Here is a 12,515-nt window from a genome sequence, read left to right on the forward strand (position 1 = left end):
AGAAAGTATCTTTTCCTTTCCTGGCACACCAGTAATCAAGATACTGTCAGTTTTAACATATTCCAAATTGATATTACATTCGATGAAGCAAACTTCATTATTAACAGGAGCTCTGTGACTTTCTGTACTAATACATAGGGCACTAATAACTCTGTACCCTAATAGCATTGCACAACATACATAGTATATTAAATGAATCCTGAAGATTTAAATGGGTTGTCATAAAATCACCACGCCAGACAAAAAGAAATAAAATGCAAAGCTAGGAGCACAGAAAAATTAGCTAGAGGATAGATATATTCTTTCTTATATCTAACAAAGCTGCTGCAGGCTCCACGTTTGCTTTCAAAGCACTGGAATTCCATTGCAAAACAGTAACCAACATGGAACATAGTTATTTGAGGTCATTTAAATCCTGTCTGTTAAACAAATGATACCCCAGGGTTTTTTTTTTCCCAAGGCTTCATATTTCTTATACATTTTCAGCAATTTTTGTCCTATCCATCTCCTAAACCAGCACTTTGGACTGCTGAGAAATTGTTTTCTTAAAGCCAACAACTGTTTGCTCAAAGCCAGAACTCTGATTTCAATACGTTTCTGTTATTAATATTCCTTAAGTTACATTTCAGCTTCCAATGAAGGTTTGCTGCACCAGTTTCTCTTTTGATGCTAGTCCACTGTACAGTACCTTGGATCTCATCTAGAATGCATAACATGTCATATGAGCAGTAAAAAACAGTATAGCTCAACTTCCCCAAAGTAGGTTGAATCAAGAGTTTTAAGGATAATCAAAACCATATTTTTACCAGCAAGCAGAGCCAGTAAGTCATTGAAGCTATACAAATATATTCATGTCCACATTGCACTTCATTAGAAGTGCATAGATAAAGAATCTCACACCCAGGAACACAAATATTCAGAATATTGAATAATTGAGGAACCAAAAAAAAAAAAAGGAAGAATTCAGTGGTCTTTGCATGAGAAGTGCATCATAAAAGGGATTCCAGTAAAACAAGGTGATTCTTCAGACTTTGCATAAACTTTTTTATGCCTTGCATTAAAAAGTTTATACAGCAGACATTGGAAAACTTGAAGGACTGTGTACAGAGCAGTATTGCTTAGAGAAGAATTTACTACTTGTATTCTTTAGGTGAAACTTACGTATGAATTGATATACAAATACATGCAAGTATGGAAGTGCATGTAGGTTTCCAGCAAAGCCTGTCGCTGAATATTTAAGACCACCTGATAGTCTGTGGTAATGTCAATAGACAGGTGACAGCCAATTTGGTATTTTATGTCTGCAGGTTATTCTGCATGTGAGAATACATCTGTGTAAATGCAACAGTAAGTTTCTTATAGACGTTTATGTGCACATCTTTATAGTACTTGTGTCTAGACCAAATCTGAATTTAGACTGCTGTCACTGAAAGCAGAATCTATGTCTCTGTATAGTTTCTTTCATGTTTATTTTTATTTTAAACACTGGCTTTATTTTCACTGCTAACTACAAGGCTGATTTATCAATATAAGTGGAAGTTACCCGAATAGCAGCCAACATAGAACAGAGTCAATAGCAGCAATTCATGGTCTTCTTTAGTTTGTTGTGGTTTTTTTAATGCTCAAAGCCCATACAGGCAAGAAACTATTTCCTATACTGGAGATGGAAATACTGCGGACCCCCTTGTAGAATACAAATCTAAGAAATTAAATTTAAATGATTTAGTCAAAACTAAACACTTTTCTTATCTCAGAAAGGTAGCACTTCCAAATTCAGCCAACTCGTGGCTACCTGAAAAAGGGAATAATTTGATCACTTATGCCTGAAATCACATATTTTTAAGTTGTTCTAGCCACAGTGTAGGCATAGCTTAACGGAATGATTTCACTATGCAGAGTTATTTCCCACGTTCCTTTGTTACTCCGGTAATGTAAAAAAATTCAGGAACTGGAAAGTCATATGATCCATAGAAAAGAGAATATTGTGGTTTCTAAGAAAAATATTTATTACTGAGTAAGCTTTTTTGATTTATTAAATGATAGCTTCCCATCATAGTGGTTTTTGATATGGTGTTTGAAACCACAATGATTGTACAAAGCCAGCACCTTATTTGTTTAAAGGCACTCACTTGTGTTTTTCTTAATAGAATGTCAGTTCATGACAATGCCAGATTCATAGAAGTTTGTCCAGGAATAAATTTTTGAAAAATTATTTTTTTCCTAGAGTGTCCATTAGGCCAGGGCAGGCACTGTGTCCCAGTGCTAGTCTTCTAACGTTAGATTTATAGGATGTTATAATTAACAACAGGTGATGGGCAGCACTACATGCATAGCAAGCAAAGTGAAAAGATTGGCAGCTAATAGCCACTTGTGAATCATCAAAGTTTTTCCCTGGATAAACTCAGTAGTAAACCTGATAGGTATTCTGGCAGTTGTTTTGGGTTGGGTTCTTTTTGTTTATTTTGGTTTGTTTGCTTAGGTTGTTCTTTTATTCCACCACCACCCTTGATCCTTTTTCGTATCAAAGATTAGGGACCATCTGTCTGTTTTTACTGTTGTGTAACTTTTCCACTTCTGTGTTTACTATCTATAAAGAGACAAATTATGCTTCCCTACTCAGAGAGGACTTCTTAGAGGATTACAGACAAGTCTACGCAAAATTTTGAAACTATGCAGATTTTTAAGAGACAATTGTGTCTCTATTATTCCAGCTCTTTCAAACTTGTGTTCTGTACAAATAACAGGGAAAAAAAAGGTTCAAAACAGATACACCCTCCACTACAATGTTAAGCAAAGCTTTGCTTCAGCTTTGGGCTAAAAAGGAGGAAGAAAGACACTGAAACACATGAATTGGCAAAACAAAAATATGTCCCAAATGAATTTTCCTTTACATTGCTAAACAAATACTGTTTTTCTTCTTCAGTTGTGGGAATATAAACATGGCAAGGTATGTTGGGAAAGGCAATGATTTTGTTCAACTAAGTGAAGGACATGCATCCCAAATCTACCAACAGATCTAACTTCTATGAATAATTCTCAATGTACTAACCTGATGTGACCATGATATTCATGAGTTAATGATATGTTGTAACATATTGATTATAACACAGGAGTACTTTAATTCAAAAACCACATCTGTTTTGGATAACCTACTGTATATTCTTATGGACACTAGTAAATACTTTAAATGCACTAACTGGCAGAAAGATTAAAAAAAATAAATACTTAAAAAGAAAAAAAACTTAAGAGAATAAATATTTAACAAGAAAAAAAAGTCAGTATTCATGGTGCAGAAAGGATTGGAGATTTTTCATAGATACTGTGCTAATGCTAATAGTCTATGATTTCCTCTACAAATAACTCTTATACATTAAAGTAATTTCTGCTGAAGCTCTTTTAGTGTGTTTCTCCCCTCCGTTCATCCTCCCCACATCAAAATATACTTGAATCAGTAACCTTAAAGTTATTGGCAATATTATATTAGAGAGCAATCGCTATTATTCCAGATTTATATTACCAGGTTGCCAACAGGACCACATGGTGCATTGGTGAATTTGTCCTGCTTCCTACAGAGTTTGCACTTCATTAAAATTCACACAGCACTCCATAGCTGAGACAAAATGTGGCCCAGGGGAACAATTGTTACTCTGGATAATTAATCAGAGGTGATGGGAAATTTTTCTTAGTGTTCCTGATAATCTCTAGGGCATCATCCAACTGTGAAATTCTGGCATTACTGAGTAGAAAGCAAGTATCAGCAGTAACTAGAACAGCCAAGACATTTCTCACAAAGCACTTCACGACCTGGTGTCATCTGTCAAAGTTTCTTTCTCAGTCTTTTTTCAGAGCTGCAGCAGCAGTTCATTCCTATTGAATATTTCCCATGCATACATTAAAATTCCTTTCTTTTATCAATCATAAGCATATTATAAGAAAGGTTCTGCACATTTTTTAGGGTAAATACCTTTTTAAAGGGCTTGAATCTATACTCAAAAAAAGTCCGTCAGCTCAGTAAATTTGCAATCACATCCTCAATAGGAAATTCTTGATTTCACACGGGCAGAGAGAAAATACGTAAGACTGTCAAAATTCTTGCAGATTCAAGCACATGGCTTGACACAACTGGAAAACTTCCCCTTTATAGAGTGAGGCTAAAAGCTAATTTTTTAATTAAAAAAGGAAGAATCATTCCCTCCATCAGATGCTCAAACTTAAAGTTGTGTTACTGAAAAAATAAAACCTTAAAAAAATAAAACCCAAACCAATGGCATCTTATTGTTGTGGTTGCTAGGCATAGATTTTCAAATTCATTTATGCTGAGACCAAACAGAAATGTGTTGTTCTTACTGAAGTGCTTCAGGATAGCTAAACTTCTAGTGCATAAAAGAAGGAAATTTAAAAAGACTGAAAATAATTCAAAAGACGAATCTTCCCCAACCCAAAGGACTATTCAAACATCAGTCAGGTCTCTTACAAAAAGCTCAGTGATTTCAACAAGTGTTGGACAGAGCTGAAACTGACTCAGCAATTTTACTACCATATAGCTCTTCCAGGTACAACTTTATTATTACCGACCGTAAATGATGAATTAACATTTATTTCATATTTTTATAAACTATTCATTAGTTTGGCTCTTCTTGTCCTAAACCTAAAGATTTTTTCCAGCTATGTTTAAAACAACATTATTTCAAAAATAATAAATTATAATACATACAAAATAATTTAATCATGAACAGTTATGGTATATAGGACAGAAGTTCACAGGCTAAATTTAAATTGACCAATATTTAGGTGTTCCTGCAGCATAGAGAACTGCTGAACACATACTGATGGATGGGTTTATTGAAGCTCACAAAGAGAGCTAGCTGCAAGCTTCCTATTTCTTTTTTTGACTGAACTTTGGCTTACAGTAAGTTTTTTTCTGATTAAGAACATACTGTGTTACTGCTGGATGCTCTTGTTTTGAGTGTGTTGTACAAATTTCACTGTTAAAGGAGCTAAATGAAAGCTCATTTTCTCAAATTACTAAACAGGATAATGAATTCTAGTGTGGACACTTCAAAAAAGCTTCTCATTGTGATGATTAATACAAACTCTCCATAATAGATTCACAAAGGGATTAACAATTTTACGAGTTTAGCAAAAGTAATTGGATCTCAGCGTTGATTGCCACCTTTGAAAGTCTATCCTAAACAAGTCATCATAATGTCTTGGCTCCAAAAGAGAGTCAGTTCTCTTCTTAATAGGTAGATACTTAGATGGATGTAGTTTCTTGATACTATTTCTTCTAAATGAAAGTTCATGCTGGTATTGTGCTTTTTGAATGAGCTACATGTCACTGATTGAGTAAATTATGAAACAAGACATTTCTGGGGTCAGGGTATCATGTATGCCAAGGTCTGCATTTCAAGTGCAGGACTTGGGTGCAAAATCTGTATGCACATGAGGCACATAACTTTCCCTGAATACTTCAATGATCAGCAGCAAGGTCACCCACTGCTTGTGCAAGCCTGAGTACAATTTTTGTGTGTCTCAATTTCTTTGTATGAAAACATGCTGGTGATACACTCCTTAATATACGAGTTAGGATGATAAACTGGTTGGTGTTTGTGAAGTAAAAGCATATTGGAATCTGCTTAGGTCACCTCCCTGAACTCAAGGATAGAGCTATATGAATTCTGTCCTAAAGAACTTACAGTCTTGCTGTTTGAGACATCCATATTGCTTAGATAAGCAATAAGATAAGTTTCAGCTTAACCTGCTGAACCTGGGATCTGATTCAGCTATCTCAGTCTGGGAATGGCTGGAGTTAAAGCAATACATACACTTCATACCAGGGACAGAATTAAGTATCTCCCTGATATTTCATTTAAAATTTATGCTTGTGTACACCTGCTTATATACAGAATTTTCCTAATGGGGAGCTAAAATCAAAAGTCACATAGAAACAATACAAACTACACCAAATTTGGACTACAGAAATAAGGGAAAAGTAAGATGAAGGCTCTTTGCACAAATAAATTACCTTAAACCTTGCAGATGAACAGCACAACAAAACCCTAACATTTCCAATTCAGCAAAAATATCCTTTCTATTTTTGTTCCCTTAATAAATGAATGAATACTGTCAAGCCTGCTAGAGACAAATAGGTGGTGAATGCTTGTCGTGCTAACTAACATTCATATAGATACTGGGACACTTGCTGTCATTGTATCAGGAAAAACCTGTGATAGCAGGAGAACAAAGGAAATTCAATCTCTTCAAAGATTGTTATGCAAACTTTACAGATTTACTTGCGCAGAATTACTCATATCACACAACCAAACAGTTGAGCATGACTGCCGCCAAAACTCTCCAGATAAACCCAGTAGAAACAAGCTGTATCTATATATATTTGCCTGAGTTTAGTACTACATCTAGCTACAAATTTTGGAAGTCGACTACAGAATATGCTGCACCTCAGACCTGATGATTATTTTATTATTGAAATAAATAATTATTTATATAATTTCTTTCAAAATAAGTTATTCCCAAATTAGAATATTTTGGAAATTAGTAGGGGAAAAGAGCAGCTAAAGAGATCTGGATAAATCACAGACTTAGACAAGATGGAAAACAATTAGATCATCTATCCCATTTTCCTGCCAATGCAGTATTGTTCCCTGCAGTACATTTTCTAATGCTTAGTTTTTGAAGCCCCTTGAGAAGGGAGATTCCAGCATTTCCTTTGGACACATACTGGCACACTGTCAGGCAGGTTTATCCTCCCTCTCTTCAATCAAGCATTTCCTGTCTCTTCATACTATCTTCCACTCAAGAATTCTTCATCTTCCTTAGTGCCAGAGCCTTTCAGGAATCCAGAAGGGAGACACCCTGCCTACAGGAACAGATATTCCCAGAATAGGATATTTCACAGTATGGAAACACATAGCAGACAATTTTAGGAGAACATTCTAGTAAGGTCCTTTTGCTGGTCCTTGTGTGCTGGGCAGGATGCATCTGAAAGGTGCTTAACCACCTTGGAATATTTTAAATTCTTCAGTATGAATTTTGGGGAGAGTATCTGTTGAAACCAAAGGTTGACTGCCTCAGATCAGGTAAGAAGAACTGCTGAATGAACATCCTGCAGTGAAAAATCAGTACTATGTCACTAGTGATTTGTCCCTTTAAATAAGAACACAAGAGGCCTGAAGAAAGCAGAAAAATAGAGAAAGAAAACATTAGCCCAGTGGAGACTGAATACAAACCCATCTGTGCTGGATGGATGTGCTCAGGAGAACATCACATATAGGTACAATATTCGCAGTCATGCTACAAACACAGTAGCCCGCAGCAACTCATTCCAAGCAGTTCTCTTATTGACAGAGTAGTTGTAGAAAAAGATTATTACCACTCAGCAGGCTGTGTTCAGACTCAGCATCATGAAATCCTGGCATGTGTTGGTGAAGAGATCCGTCTGCAGTTCCTGCAAAAGCTGGTGGTTCCTAGGAAATCCTGGGTTAAATACAGTCTAAAGGTTTTAGACATCTGAATAGTCAGGTCAAGACAGGAATTTAGGCACGGTTTGCTGAGTGCAAGTGTTAAACTTGTCAGACTGAATAGAGCGTTTTAACCTGAGCAGTCCAAGTCTGCTACCTTGATGACAACACTGTACTACAGGTCATGATAAATGTCATTCTTGAACTAGAGGTTTACCTTTGTCTTGAAAAAGCCTTGCCAGAATACTCAGGGATATTTTCTGAGAACAACAACAAATGTTAAATATCTTTTTGTTCTTCAGATTTGAGCAGGTGGACTTCGTAGTCATTGGTCTTGAAAACAGTTTGCAGCAGGGAAGGATTAAGTTTCCATTATCTAACTCAAAAGACTGGCCAAATATAAAACAAAAATGATGAAAGAATTTGGTTGTAATTTGGTCTGGGTCTTTGAAGGGATGGAAATATTCTTGGATGTGTCCTTTGTTTTGACACATTTATGCCGATTACAAATGGAAGGGCAAAGTTGGAGTATTATTTCCTTCAAACTGTCTCAGCCTCATTTTCTTTTAGTGTCTCTGACAGAATATCTTTGACAGTGAATTTACTTTCTCTTTTAATATAATTATTCTTGAAGGTGTTTAAAGCATCCAAAAGAGAAAAGGAAGTAGTTCTACAAGTAATTTGTGAAAATCTGGAAAGTATCTATAACTTGTAACTTATACAAGGCAATGTAATTTTAATAAATCTTTTGCTGCTCTTTTAGAAAAAAAAAAAGTAGAGATAGAAAAGCTGCATCAGTACCTTATTTCACTTAAAATTCAGAGAGTTAAATCAGTGTCTTTTCTTTTATGTTTTACTGAAACTGTCTTGGATGCTGCTTACTTCAGCATCAATTTCAGGAATGAAAGCTAATTAGTGAGAATAAGGACAAGCATATCTGGAGTGAAAAAAACAGGCTAAAAATTAGATCTTTACATATTTCATTTGAAGAACTGTAAGAGCATTCAAAAAGGAGAAAAGCAGAACAAAAGTCCTGTGAAGTGCAAGATTTTCGTCCTGAATTACCAAAAATTGGATGATCATCAACTGACATCCAATTTCTATTTTAAAACACAGGTCAGCCTTAAAAAGGCGGCTTTTAAAATTTTGATGTAAGTAGAAAAATATATACTTCTTGTTTTGAAAAGAGGGGGAAAAATAATTTAGAGTGTTTTGCAGTGCTGAATTATTGAGTAGCAACACAGTAACCATTGGTCCCACCAGCACTTAATGCTTCCTTACTTCAGTGATGCACTCCCTGGCAGTTCAGGGGCAGTGAAGCTCTATTGGGCACATCTGTGCAGCTTAAATGGGTGGTAAATTTGGAGTTTCAATTAATTATTTCCTAGTAAACTGTGGAAAGGCAGTTCCTGGGAAAACAATAGAAAACTTGTCCCATTTTAGTGCACAAGCTTCACCCATGCCACAGAATGTTTTTGACAGCAAATGATGAGGTATCCTAAATTAAATTTTAAGCTGCACCCTGACAGGAGGTGAAGTGAAGAACAACCATCCACCTCTAGTGAAGGTTATGTTTATGGACAGGACTGCAGCTTGGGCAAGCCTCCTCCTGTTAGGGCTTGAGGTAGTAGCTTCAGGGCAGAGACAACACAGTAACACTGCAAAGACCTTAAGATCAGCTCAATATCTGTGGTGAGATTAAAAAAAGAAAAAATACCTTCTACTGAGTCAACAGTCACAGGAACTGTGAAAAGGAAAAAAGGAGAAACTTAGACCTATGCATGGAAGTTACCATCTGTAGTATTTCCAGCTATTCAATCAAGTGCACAGTTAGTCATAAAACTTAGTAAAAGATGCACAATTCCCCTGAAGAATCAGAGGGAAGATAAATCTGAATCACAGGCTTTTTCTCCTATACAAGCAGCAAAATAGTCAGGTATTTGCCAACACTTGTATGAGGTCTATAAAATTGAAAAGAGGAGGAATTTTAGGTACTTGCACTACTTCCACTCCCACCCACAAAAAGCAAAAGCTTATTTTTTTTCCTAATTCACAGAAATCAAAGAACTTGTGTATCTACAAATTTAGGAATTTGTCATCAGAAAAACTAACAAAAAAGTCAAACCCAAAACCCCAAATACCCCACAAAAATACCCCAGACACCACACATCCCTGAACACACCACAGTTTGGTAGGTAAGTATGAAACAGAGATGTAGGTGGGCAGTATAACACTAGTTAAAGCTATTTGATTTTCACCTCAGCAAAATAGGTGAAGTCTGTTTAATAAACCATCATCTTTTAGAACACAGGAGGAACATTTCCTTGAGATGCATTTCCTGTTTTCCTCTCGTTATTCTTTAGAATGGAGAGGGATGGTGCTTCCTTCTGTGGCTGGGTCAGATGGTTCCACAGCTTGAGCTACTACTTTGATAAAAACAGAGGGGGGAAAAAAGCTTTCTAAGTCCAAATTCCCATGAATAAACACATCAAGCATCTTCACAAATACTTCACAAGAGCTTCCAAGCTTAGTGATGGCATTGCCTTGAAACAGTCCATTGAAGAAGATGAAATCAAGTAAATACAACAAACTGTAAAGTGTTTATATTATTTTTTTCACATCTAAAATAACTTCTTTTTAATGCAATTATGTTGTTCCTGGAAAGACTCACTGCAGAGACAGATTCAAGCTGCTTCATTCCCTTCTCCTGCAAAAGAATCTCTGTTCAGCAAAAAGAATGCTTGTAAGGCAAATGACTTCTAATCCAGTTGTGGGCAGCTTGTTGACTCTGTATCACTACATGTGTATGAGCCACCTTCCTTATTAAGCCTTGGGAATTTTACATTGAGCAGAGCAATTGAAAACCTTTGTGGCTAAGCAGTTGTCAGTATGGTTCTTCCAACAGAAGCCAGCTTGATATAAATAATTTCCATTTAAATTTCAATTGATATTCCATGCCATTTATTTCATGGATGCTGCTTCAGCTGCTCTGCATCATGGAACCCAACCCACTAGAAGCACAAGTTCTGGCAAGCAGTAGAGGTTATGAAAGCTGATGAAAAGTTCACTGCTGTTTGTGCTGTCCATTGGAGCACCAGCTCAGCCCACAGAGCTCGGTCAGGTATTTTAGCAATGCCGCAAAAACCACAGCCCTCCCAGCTTTGTACACAGCTACACAAACCACTGTTGCTCTTTGGGTGTGAATGATTGCTCACAGCATCCAACTGTGAGGAGCAGAGGGCAGTTTCTGATTATGGAGGTCACAATCAAGTCCTCTAAGAAAAAATTCCAGTAACTTTAGCTCCCACACAAAGCAAACATACTGACTAATAACACTTGGCCTCCCTTCTCCATCAGATATGACACTTAAGCTCTGCCAGCCCCCAAGAGTTGCTAAAATAAATATGCAGTGCTACTGGCAGGTACTGTTTCCACTGGTTTCTTTCCACCGCCCCGCCCCCCCCCCCCCCCGCCCCATTCATGCTGTCAAGACAGTTTCTCCAAAAGAAAAAGAAACTCCGGGTTTTTGACAGGGAAGGAAGACCTCAAATTTGTATCTGCTTTCTTTAATTTACCAAAGCATTTACATTTACATTATGTAGTAATATTTATCCAGTGAGTTTGACACAAGTGACAGTATTTAGTTTAACACATTCTCTGCAGAATAATTTCCCCAGATAGCAGTGTGCTAGATTGTATGATGTTCAGACTCCCTCTTTGTGTTGTCCATGTGAGATGAACACTGCACTCAAATCAAAGAGATGTAATTTATCAGATACACTGCTTTCTCTTCTTTAAGGATATTTCGAGATTCTCTAAAAACTTACAGAAATATAAACATGCAGACGTGAACTCCAAGCCTGTCCTCACACAACTAAGTTGTTGTCTTTCTTTCCTTCCTTCCTTTTTAAACTATTGTGGTTTTATCCCATTATTTCATCCAAGTTTCACAATTGTTGTACTTTGGAAATAGGTTCCCTAAAGCAGGTTCCCACTTACATGGCAAGGTCTACTGAACATTTCAAATTAAATGTTCCTGTTAAGTTATATGTAAATTTTTATCTGATAGTTCACTTTTGTTTTATTGGTTTAGTAAGGGGAACTCAGATTATGCTTTTCTTATGAATATCTAATAGAAAGATTCCAGTGCAGAAACACAGCTAAAGCAGAAATGAGGATGCACTAATATTTTGTAATTTATTTCTGCAGTTAATTCCTTAGCTGATTCATCTGATTTCTGACTGATTTCACAGGTCACTGGACTTGCCAACACATTTTTGCTCTGAGTTACTTCTTTGCCAAATCAAAGAGAAAGGAAACAAATTTGTCTTTCTACCTCCACTGCTAAATACAAGACAGGGCAGGAAATAATTATGGAGACAACAAAAGGAGTGCAAGTACTTTTACTTTCTGTGCATATTAACACATGTACTCTTCCATGAAAGAAATAATTTAATGCATAAAATTTTAGGAAATATTTAAAACCCAACAATACTTGACTGTTTAGTCCTGAATCAATTCTTCTTTATGGCACTTTAAAAGTATACCTCTGAACTAAAGGGCTTTATATTCCAAGCTAGATCCTCTAGTCCTCCATGAGATGCCAGTGCGAGTCACAAACCTATCAATGTGACAATCCACCCTTCAAAGTGAAGAAAATTCTGCATTTAAATCAGAACACCCTGTTTCTAGATACTCAGGTAATTTCCTATTATAAATGTAGCCAAAGCATCACTACACACACTACAACAAGTGCTTCCTGACAAAAGGCAGAAGTGCTCTTCATAATGTGATAGGGACAGATTATACACCAGCTTTCATAACATTTGTTGGGACACCGTTTACCATTTTCTATGGATATGAAACTTTAAAAACATTAATATTTATTTATTTCTACTCAGACTTCAGTATGCTAAATGAAACAGACTGGTTTCTGGGATCTGTAAGACCTTAAATTTATTAAAGGATGAATCTATGGTAAGTTCAAATGCTAACTCAGTTAGGGTGTTTACACAGGGTCTTTGCACAATGTTTATA

General features: G+C 36.3%; 1 protein-coding gene across 1 annotated transcript in view; it reads left to right on the plus strand.

Annotated features, from left to right (window-relative positions):
* Positions 1-12,515, plus strand: part of COL8A1 (collagen type VIII alpha 1 chain) — an 87,465-nt gene that overhangs the window by 16,933 nt on the left and 58,017 nt on the right. The window lies entirely within an intron of this gene.

The sequence above is a fragment of the Haemorhous mexicanus genome, chromosome 2 (assembly GCF_027477595.1).
Source record: "Haemorhous mexicanus isolate bHaeMex1 chromosome 2, bHaeMex1.pri, whole genome shotgun sequence".
Classification (NCBI taxonomy): domain Eukaryota; kingdom Metazoa; phylum Chordata; class Aves; order Passeriformes; family Fringillidae; genus Haemorhous; species Haemorhous mexicanus.